Raw genomic sequence first — 10,556 nt, forward strand, 5'->3', positions numbered from 1 at the left:
CATTGCAATGGAAATAGGTACCATAGAAGCTTCCTCTTCCTTGTCCACTTCCTCTACCTCTTCCTCTCTGATTTCCAATGTCTTGATCATGGGAGCAATTGAAACCCTCGTTCCTCAGGTTCCTGCTAGTACCCACATCTTCATTTTTCTTTTGGGTTTCATTTCGACCTCCAGATGACCTACCACTATCCGTTCCTCCTTGACCACACCCTCTTTGTCTCCCTTCAAACCTTTTATTTAGCTTCTCTTCAACTTGTAGGGAAAACTAGTATGTCTCTTCAACACTGGTCATTCTTACCAGACTTAATTCCTCCTGGATGCTAGGTTGCAACCCACTGATATAATGAGAAACCTTCTCCTTATTTGCTTCTAGATGCCCTACTCTAATCAAAAGTCGGTAAAAATCCTCTGTATATTCTTGGACTGATTTTCTTACTTGCTTTAACCCATGCATCTTCTTAAACAAATCAAGCTCATAATCAATAGGAATGAATTGCTTCTTCAATTTGTCCACCATACGATCCCACCTTGTGATCTTCTCCTTTCCTCTTCTGTTTCTTTCCAATTGAACCTCTTGCCACCAAATTTTGGCATGGCCTTTCAGTTTGGCCTTTGCAAACTTAACCCTACTTGGATCACTAATATCCTCATACTCAAAGTAATCTTCCAGTTCATTGATCCAGTCGATCAACTCATTTGGTTTTAGATTTCTTGAAAATAAACCCACATCATTTTTAGGTCTTTTCCCAAACTTAGTAATGGCCCTAAAAAGTCTTTCCTCTACGTAATTCAAAACTTCCCCATCAAATTCCCCTTCTGGTTCAATTTCTTCTTCTTCATTGTCATCCTCACTTTGATCGCCTGAGGCAACATTTGTTCCTCTACGGAGCTCCTCCTGCAACACTTGTACCTACCTTTGGAGGGCTCTAACCTCCTTAGGATTAATAGCTCTAACCCTTCCACCATGCTCTCTTCATGGAGGCATCTTCTTAACTCAAACCCACAACCACACAATCCTGGTGCAAACTGCCTCACAGTCGGCGCTCTACCTACACGCTTAGAAAAACCAGCTCTGATACCACTTGATGGTGACACAACCCAAGCACGGAATGGACACAACAGGAAAGGGGAAATTTTATTAACTTTTAAAATAAGCTAATACATTCAGTATAGAGAAAATAAACTTCAAAACATGCCCTATGGGCTTACAATAGTATAAATCTGGAGATAATTTCTCCTTTCAGTACCTCCTCTCAAACTCCACTCCGAATTACCTTTTACAATGCTAGAAATGTTCTTAAATAGACCCTAGAGGGTTAAGGATTAGGAATACATTCTAAAAAGTGCTAGTTGGCATCCACTGACCAAATAGAAAGCTCTAGAAGTCACATTAGAAGTTGTCACAAAATTAGAAGAATCCAGAAATGGTAACCTAACTTTCGGGAGGCATAACTTTTGAACCGTAGCTCCGATAGATGAACTGTTTACATTTTTGAAAAGATCTTGAAGTACTCTATAGCCCTATGGACTAGCTTCACTCATCCCCCATTTTTGGCCCTTTTTAAGGCCATTTAATGTCCCTAACCTAACTTTGAAGCATTCTTAGGATGTCTCCAGAAACTAAAAAATTACAATAACTTTCAAACCATGGGGCCTTTTGACCTGATTCATTTTCTGGAATGCTCTAAATTACAATTGAAATAATCCAACCAATTTACACCTTCTAGTTCACCAAAATGATGGCTCAATTACATACTCCTATTTTTTTGGCATTTACATGTATCCATGGGTGTTCAAATACTCTATCCTAGAACACTGATAGTGGAACTATGAGAGTTGGAACCTTTATTTGGCCCAAATGGGTATCCAGAAATGAAAACACATGAAATAAAAACTAAGTCTAAGTACATTTTTTTTGGTTGACACAGGATTGCCCTTATACCTTTGGATGCTCCTGCATCAAGTATGTCTTTTTTATTGCTATGGTTTAGATGGATAGATGTTCCTCTTTCTTATGCACTCAAGTATTCATTCCTTGATCTATGTGGATCCAGTACTCCCTAGTGTGGAGGAAATTTATTTCCTATCTTTTTACCTTTATATTTTCAAGCTTTTTGATTTGTATCCTCATGCAAAATTGTACTTTCTTGTCTAAGAATGTAAATGTTTGCATAGTTTGCTAGGTTTTCTCATGTAGCTTATGGTGAATCCTCACACAAAACCCCACACTAGGTTGGGTGTTTTAGCTACTAGGCCAAGCATGTCCTCACATGAGATGGTGTTTCCTTACATGCCTCAGGGTACTTTTTTGCATGAAGAGGTACTTCCTCATGTGAGATTGTCAGTTTTTATTCTTTCACGTGAAAAATAGGGGGCCACTCCACTATTCTTTAGAGAATGCAACTTGGACTTTTGAGTATCCTTTAGGAATGCTTATGGTTCCATGATTTTTTAGAGTAGACATTTTGTGTTTTAATGTCATCTTTGGTTTTCATTCTTGAGTTTGTGTGCATCAGTTTGATAGCAGTGTTTGGAGATTCATTGGTTTCTGAGATTGTTGGTGGAGTCTTATGTTGTGATCCTTGTATGATGTTGTCATGTACATTCATACTTGTATAAAAAAAATCATGGCTTGTATTGAATCCTTGTTAGAAGGATCTTTGGGTGGGGTATTACATCTAGTATCAGAGCCCTTGTTCAATCTTTAGGATCTATATGTATATGTTGCCTATATGGTTGATGTTGTGTTGTGTGAGTGTGAGTGTCTTAGTGAGATCTTATGATCTTTTTGCTTCAGTATCTACTTGGGATGGAATTGCTTGTCCAGTAGATGTGACTAGAGTAGTGTAAGGAGAAGGAAGCAAATCTTCCTAGTTTTGTATACATAGTTGATGTACCTTGTTTGGTTGGTTGCGTGTGTGACCCTTTTGGATGGAGCTATTGATTAGTATCAAGGTGTAGGCTTTGAGTGCCTCTTTTTGTGTCTCCTTATGGATTAAGGTGCATTGTTTCCCTATTTTCTCCTAATTGTGAGTAAATAAATGAATCTTATTTGTGATTCTATGATATGTCAATATAGTAATGAAATGGTTCCTTTCATTGAGAAATGAGTGTTTATTGTGAAACATTGCAAAGGAGTAAGTTTTGCATTAGATCCTTTGGGTTAATGACTAAGTCCCCAGTCTAATTGCTTCATAATTTTATGGAAATTGTATTAAAATTGACAGATATCTAAATTTTGCATTGCATGGAAAACAATTAAGAAAATTATTGTGGTCTACATATGCATTAGGTTATTGATGGTATACTGCTTGATGTGTGTGAGTGTGTTCTCAAATGTTGCTATGATGATGCATTCCTTAGTATTGTGTGGTGGTTTATCCCTCTTGTATGACTATTCTTAGTCATCACTTGTAATGTGATTTGATTCATGTCTTATTTTATTTGGTTGGAGGTAATTTCCTCATGTTGTTGGGCTAACATTGGTTTTCAATATTTTTCCTTTCTTGGAATAGCCATCAAATTTATCTGTTGCTCTCTTTGTGATAGTTTCCAAATTCAACTTATTGTTGAGCTAATATCATTTGTGATTTACTATTGGAATTGAAAAATCCTCATTTGGGCTTTTTGTTTTGATTCATGATGACTATTTTGAATGTGTTTCATTACTGCCTAGTTGTGTGTTGTGACTCTACCATGTTCATCTTGAACCTTTGGTAGTATGTACAAGGGATAATATCATAGAGAACATACTAGTGTGCTTGTAGTAAATGTAAAGTGTTAGCATAATTGGATGGTTTAAATGATGATTAAACATAATGATTTTCTTGAAAGAAATTTGAAAAGATAGGTACTTGTTGTATGGGAAGTGACTCTTGAACCCTTGCTTTGAAAAAATTCTTGTTTCATTGTGCATTAGTTCTTGTGCTATGCTTAACTAATGAAATTATGAAAGAGAACTAATGATGGTTTCATTGTGTGAATTAGCTTTCATTTCATGTCTTATGTTGCTATGGGCATCTGTGCTTTGGAGTTTTTTTTGGATTTTTTGTCTGTTGCTTGTCTTGGTAACCAAGATGGTTTGAATTTTCCTATGATGTTCTATCTTGAGTGGTGATTGAAACTCTTAGGTCTTAGGGATCTCTAAGATCCATAATGTTGTAGGCCTTATCAATATATTTTTGACACTTTTCAAACGAAGTTAATCAGAGCCTGGACATGAAAGTTATGGCCTTCAAAGTGAATGCAATTTTTTGTGCTAATTTGAAATTTTGTGTGAAAATTAAGTGGTCATGAACTTTCTCAACCAATTCATTGCACTTTCTTGCCTAGTTTGACGAGAAACTTCATGCAAGACTGTGCTAATGCAAAATTTTTCCTGGGGAACAAAAAGTAACTCTTTTTCACATTTGAAGGTGCATATTGATGTTCTAAGTACCCTTTATCAAGTAGAGGCCATTTCAATGATAATATATCACATTTATGGCCACTGGAGAAGTTTAACCATAACAAAATAATAAAAGAGAAGGGGCCCTCTTACCAAGTATGAAATCCACCCTCCTTAGGCATGTAAACCCAACAATTGGAAAGGCCACCAAATGGCAAGGGATGTCCATCACCCCTCACCCCTTGCTCATGATGTAGAGAAGAAGGCTCATAAAGTGAGCACTAGTCTTAGGGAGAGTTAGTTATTATTAGGATGGGAAATTTTTATAGGTTATCATGCCTTAGGAAGAAGTATCATTTAGTAAGTAGGTTAGAGTTGGGTGTATGTTACTAAGTTAGTTAGTATAGTAGTTAGGATATAGTATAAGTTAGCTCATAGTCAATATTAAATTTGTTGCTAGATAAGTGAATGGATTTTAGTTTGTAAGTGTTAGTTTAGAATTTAGTACATGAATTTAGTTAGTAGGTATGAGTTAGTGTTAGAAACATAGTAACACGGGGACGCGTCCCCCCCCTTTTTGCCCGACGTCTCGGAGAATTCAACGCACCAGAGACTTGGGGACTCTGTCTCCCCGTCCCCAACGGTGCCACTAGATTCCACCACCTCCACCGAGGATGGGGGACATCTTGTTATTCAGTATTTGCAAATTTGACTATTTATGTTTAATGTTCGATGTTCCAATTCAATGCAATGTTTCAAGTATTCACTCTTTTACATCTTTACATCTTATATTGCAATACATATTTTCATAACTAACATTTTTAAATACCATATGCATAGATATATACACCCCTCTTGTCCCCTACCGCCGTCCCCCCACCGTCCCCCCGCCGTCCCCAAATTAAAGCCCCTCTGTCCCCCCGTCCCGGAAACTTGTCCCCCCGTTTCGCCGTCCCCCCGTCCCCCAGGGTGGTGTAACTATGGTTAGAAATGTTAATAAAGTTAGTTGGTTATAGTTTTTTTTTATTAGGTTGATATTAAGTAAGTCAATAGGGTGTTAGAATTGGAAAATAAAAGTATAAGGTTAGATGGTGGATTAAGATAATTCAAATAATTCAAATTTAGTTTTAGAAAGTAGTTACATAAGTATATTATAATATCTAGTTAATAAAGTGATATTGATAGATAGGCATTATTATATAGGATTTAATGTATAGTATAGTGGTCATATAATATTTGTGTAGGTGTTAATGTTGGATTATTATGTCATTAAATATTATTTGTAAAGTAAACTTTATATTTGGTTCAAGGGAATGATAACTAGATAACAAGTGTTATGGATTCGATAGAAGGTATTAGTAGGTTATTAAAGTTCTTAGAATATAAGTCAACGTTGAAATTGTAAGTGTATAAATAAAGTATTATTTAGCTAGTATGTAAATAAGGTCGATAAGCATGCTAGTGTAGATAGCTTCTCATTTTGTGCTCCCTATGTGCAAGTAATGATAGGGTAAGGTTATCAAATCTTATATTATTTGTATGACCTAATGAAGCATCATGAATATCTAAGTGGGGTTTTTTCGGTTAGTAAAGTGCTTACGTTATGGTTAGAAGATTGTATAGGTTAGAGTAGTATAGATAACTTGATAGTTGATATAGGATTATGTTAGAAGATGAATTTTATGTCATAATTGATTTTGCAATAAGAGATTAATATTTTATCTAGTTACAATAGGTTATGTTAGAGTTTGGATAGTGTATCCCTTAAGCACATATTGGTTCTCTAGGGAATTTTCCTAGTATTTTTGTAGTTGTTAATGTTAGATTATTATGTCATTAAATGTTATTTGTAAAGTAAATTTTATATTTGGTTCAAGGGAATGATAACTAGATAACAAGTGTTATTTATTTGATAGAAGGTACTAGTAGGTTATTAACGTTGTTAGAATATAAGTCAATGTTGGAATTGTAAGTGTATAAATAAATTATTATTTAGTTAGTATGTAAATACGGATCGATAAGCATGCTAGTGTAGGAAACTTGTCATTTTTTGCTCCCTACGTGTGAGTAACAATAGGGTGAGGTTATCAAATCTTATATTATTTGTATGACCTAATGAAGCATCATGAATATCTAAATGTGGTTCATTCAGTTGGTAAAGTTCTTACATTATGGTTAGAAGGTGGTATAGGTTAGAGTAGTATAGATAACTTGATAGTTGATATAGGGTTATGTTAGAAGATGAATTTAATTTCATAATTAATTTTATAGTAAGAGATTAATGTTTTATCTAGTTCCAATAGGTTATGTTAGAATTTGGATAGTGTATCCCTTAAGCACATATTGGTTCTCTAGGGAATTGTCCTAGTATTTTGTAATAAGGGTATGATAACAAAACAAACCTAATGTGATTCTTGTTATGAATCCATATCTAATGATGTGTAACTCCATATAGTTAAGTAAGTTTGACTAACCCATTATGTAGTGTTGAAACTGGAATATATCAATACTGCAAAAGGATTCCATCCTCATGATAGAAAATGGATTCTGTGAACCTATGTTGCTTAGGACCTTTCATGTCATTCTTATAAACACAATCCATGTAGAACCCTAAATAAATGTAATGGGATTCACTATTGCAACTAATTTTGATGTGACACTAGAGTGTCGAATGAGACAAATCATCTGACATTGTGACCAAACTAGAATCAATAATCAATAAACTATACCCTAAAGATACTCAAAGAAAAATTATTTATCTTGGGTTACCTAAGACCTAGGTAAAATGTTAAGGCAATCTATTTCTTATAAAATTATTACTCTATGATAAATAACCAAATTAAGATACCACTTTCAATCAATGATTTAAACTTATAACCAAACATACCATCTTTCAAACGTAACTCTTATTTGTATATGTAGAATATGTATATCCAAATCACCTAACTCTGTGCTAGCTTAGTCATAATGTGTGTTTGTCAATATAAGAATTCAAAAAAGAAAAAGAATTTGTGTTTTTGCCAAAAAATTTGGGCATGAAATTCTAGTATCAGAGCCAAGTTTCATAGCGCTAGGCATTAATGGGTCCATGAACGAATGTACACTTTGAACATTACCTTAAGAAAACTGGAACTTCAATAGTCCTTTTTTTTGGGCTAGTGACCTCTATGAGTGATTCAAGTGAAAACCTAATGCCCTTATGGTAAATGACTTAGGGCTAAGTGATCTTACATGATTAATGATAGAAAATGACCTTGCAATAATGACCCAAAGATATAATAATGTGGTAAAGAAAAAGAATATATTATTGAAAAGGAGAGGATGCTCTCCTAAGAGAATCAAGCCATAATATTAATTGTCTTCTTGAAATGAGAGGTAAGTTATAGACCTTAAATGGGTAGCATTACTTAGTAATAGCACTAAATTTTGAAACTTCCAAGGGTTAAAGTACAAAGTGAGAGAAGTATTAATGTATAGTGTGTAAAAAAAATATAACCCTTAATTAACATGGGAATGAGGAAACCTACATAACACCCCTTGATATCCATAAGATCTAAGTGGACCATGATCATGTCACACATAAAGAAATTTTTGGGACATACAAATATCTGAAAGGACCTAGTGGATTTATGACTTATAAAGATAGATGATAATTATGTAAAATCCATGAATATCCATGAACCTAGGTTGACAAAATGCTCTTAATTAGAATTGTTAAGAATAACAAATAGAAAAAAACCATAGGATTGTGAATAGCTACCCTACTATGAAGTTCTAGTGGAACAGTGATCGAATATTATACACCAATGAATTGTTTTATGTTTCAACTATTGGGACAGTGATTCTATATATATTTTCAATAATGAAATCCATACATGAGGTTAGGGAGTAGGATCTTTCCCTTACAATGTGATATTTCAAAGATGCTAGCTCTATAAGTACCCCTATATGTAATACCTTTTTAGGATTTGATAGATCTAGAACAATATACAAATAAACAGTTAAATGCATAAACAAAAGAAAACCATAAGAACACAGGTAACACACTAATTTAATGTGGTTCACCTACACTTGGGCTACATCCACCTACATATTTATCCAACCTTTCTTATTATCTAGTAATTATAGTACAAATCCTTATAGTTCAATGTCACTACAAGAACAACCTATCACATTATACATTTCATTTTCACACAATCCCTAACCCTAAGCTATCTTATATTATATATTCCTACTTTAGGGTTGCAAATAGGGCACGATAAAATAAGAGCAATTTTCTTTTTCTTTTTTTAGGGTGATGCCCCAAAGTCCAAAGAATTATGAAGTATGTACTGTACTTCTCTGATTAGTCACCACAAACTAACATATCTATCACAAATTCTTAGTGAAAAACCTATTCCTCAAAGAATTCATCTTTACACCTTAGATGGTGCTTGTTAGGAAAGTGTGCTAGATTAATATAAAGGCATATCATGGGTCCTTCTAAGTCAAGACCCTTTAGAATCATATTCAAGGTGTGTGAAACAAACTTTGATCCCTTTTGTATAGCCAAAGGACCATTTGTATAATTGGTGTAGAATCTCTATCTTCAAATAACTTTAAGTAGTTCTTGATGATAATGGGTACAAAGGCAAGAAACCATAATCAATTGAAGAACAAGCTCCTAGACTCAAGAACCCCATTAATGTTAAGAGTTGGATCACACTCCTACCTATTGTAGGAAATGACTGAAAAATACAAGAAAGTTTTCTTGGCATACCATTGATTTCTAATGTAGCTATAAGAAAACTTTTCTCTTCTTCCCATCAAGAAACCTTGGTATGACTGTGCCACTCTTAAAATTTTGCATCATTGTTGTTCTCGATTTATTTTGTCAACTATGTGGAGAATTTATTTATTATTTTCTTATTATGATCCCACTACCTCGAGACATTCCTTGTTTTAATTGAAGATTTATCATTGTAGCCACACGTGTGTTTGTTTTCTTTTAATTGGTTTTTTTAAAATCTTGGATTTAAGTTATTTACGAGGCATTTTTTGTGAATAAGTGTGTTGTACTATGATTTGTGAAATGGCCATACTAAGAGGTATTCCTGATAAATTACATAGGAGATTGAGACACCATAAGATTATCTTGTTATAGGATATAAAGCTTTTAGATAGGGTCCTTGGACACCATTTCTTCTTATGTCATAAATATGAACTCATTCATACCACAAAGAGCATAGAAATAGATTGTCCTTTGAATTTTTACAATGTGAACATACATCATGTTAAGGACTTTAATTAAGAGTGTTACAAGTAGTAAAAATATTTAATGGGCACTTGAATAATTATGTCTAGGTAAGGTTGTGTAATCATTGCAATAATGAAAATTATTGCAATAATAGAAACTAGTAGAATGATCAAAGTAAGACTAAGGAATTTAGAGTAGAAGCTATGCAAACACTTGTATTGGCCAAATATCTAATGTTTATATCAGCATAATAGTATACAATGATCGAGTTGTTCGACTATGACTCAACCTAGTGTCTTCATTTGATGATTTGTAAATTAAAGCTTGATATTAAGATGAAACAATGGTACTCCTAGAATTATAATGAAGATAACCAACCCCATCAAGGAAAGACATCCTTCATTGATAAGTTAATTTTTTCTTGGACTACAATCATAAAAACTTAGTCAATGCCGAGGAGAGTAAATAACTCGGGATAGTAAAGAATAAAGTTAACCAGTGGGAATTAATAGTGAATATAAAAATAATGGACACAAAAAATTATCAAGCACAAGGAAGTGTATATAGAAATTAGAATTACCAAGGAAATGAAAGTCAAATTTAAGAATAATCGAGAAAGAGGAACAATTTTGAGTTAATAGCACCATCTGTGAAATAAGTAAGTTAACAATATTATCGGTTGGTAAATGTGAATGATATCTATTAAACAAAATTGGGGAAGGAAATAAGAATTCACCAACAAGAAGGACCTGGCCTAAAAATATGGAAGTGCATTATGTTAGACTAATCTTCAAATGTACATTGTTAGCATTGTTGTATTCTTGAACCCCAAGAGATTAGGTAAGTCCATCAAAAAGCCTTAAAAGCTTTAAGAAATTCTTGTCCTAAGTAAGGAAATTATGTCAGATAGTATATGATTATGGTAGGTACACC

The sequence above is a fragment of the Cupressus sempervirens genome, chromosome 10 (genome assembly GCF_028749045.1).
Source record: "Cupressus sempervirens isolate cs-2001-9-10 chromosome 10, ASM2874904v1, whole genome shotgun sequence".
Taxonomy (NCBI): domain Eukaryota; kingdom Viridiplantae; phylum Streptophyta; class Pinopsida; order Cupressales; family Cupressaceae; genus Cupressus; species Cupressus sempervirens.